General features: G+C 51.0%; 1 non-coding gene across 1 annotated transcript; it reads left to right on the forward strand.

Moving 5' to 3' along the window:
• The first annotated feature begins 223 nt into the window (after positions 1-223).
• trnas-aga (transfer RNA serine (anticodon AGA)) lies at positions 224-305 on the forward strand. The gene has a single exon. It is a non-coding gene; the product is annotated as a tRNA-Ser (tRNA).
• Positions 306-1,144: the final 839 nt, after the last annotated feature.

Consider the following 1,144-nt stretch of genomic DNA (forward strand, 5'->3'; position numbering starts at 1 on the left):
GACATTTGTTCAGTCAGAGGGTTGTGAATCTTTGGAATTGTCTCTGCCAGAGAGCTGTGGATGCTCAGTCGATGAATATATTGAAGGCTGACATGGATGGATTGTTTGGACTTTAGGGATTGCGTCGGAAATTGTAGTTGATGTGGAGCATCAGCCATGATCGTATGAAATGGCAGAGCAGACTCGTCCAGCCCCTTATCGCCTAATAAACAAATCGCAAGCGGTAGTCATGGCCGAGTGGTTAAGGCGATGGGCTAGAAATCCATTGGGGTCTCCCTGCGCAGGTTCGAATCCTGCTGGCTACGCGACTCACTCTTTCGGATTTTAGCCTCGTTCCTGCAAGCGGCAAGTCGTTGCTTCAAATTCCAAACGCTCCTTGAACATTTTTCTTTCCTTTCCTATATGCTACCAGCACGCATAAAACATCAAGAGGTTCTTCATCCACAAAGGTGTTCAGAAGGCTAGAGAGAGACAGAGGGAACTGTCCTGACTCCAGAAAATTATGCAAAATCTACTCCGGTTGCAGTCAATGGGGGTCGAGGTCAAGGAGGACCTCCAAGAGGTAAAGAGCCAGCAGGCCTCGCTCTTTGCCAAGGAGGCCTCCAAGATCACCTTCCGGTCCAGAGTCCGCTCCATCGAGCAGGATGAGACGTGCTCGCGTTACTTCTTCCAAAAGGTACACAGAGAGAGCTCTGTTATCAGCAGCCTGAAGGAAGAAGATGGCTCGGTAACGTCTTCACAGTCCGACATACTAAGGATCAGCAAATCCTTTTATGCTGGGCTGTATGACGCGAAGCCCACAGACAGCAGAGCCTCCCAGTCCTTCCTGTCATCTATCACAGAGGTCTCAGATGACAGCAGGAGGGAGAGACTGGACAAGCCGCTAACTCTGGACGAGCTGACAAAGGCCGTCGAGTCCTTCAAGATGAGTAAAACTCCCGGAAGCGATGGCTTACCAGTTGAGTTGTATTCGGCCCTGTGGGACTGGGTCGGCCCGGACCTGCTAGAAGTGTACGAGAGTATGCTCCTGGCTGGCAGCACGTCAGAATCCACGAGGAAAGGCATCATCACCCTCATCTACAAGCGGAAGGGGGAGAGGGCAGAAATCAGAAATTGGCGGCCCATCTCACTGCTTAATGTTGAC

The sequence above is a fragment of the Heterodontus francisci genome, chromosome 34, assembly GCF_036365525.1.
Source record: "Heterodontus francisci isolate sHetFra1 chromosome 34, sHetFra1.hap1, whole genome shotgun sequence".
Lineage (NCBI taxonomy): Eukaryota > Metazoa > Chordata > Chondrichthyes > Heterodontiformes > Heterodontidae > Heterodontus > Heterodontus francisci.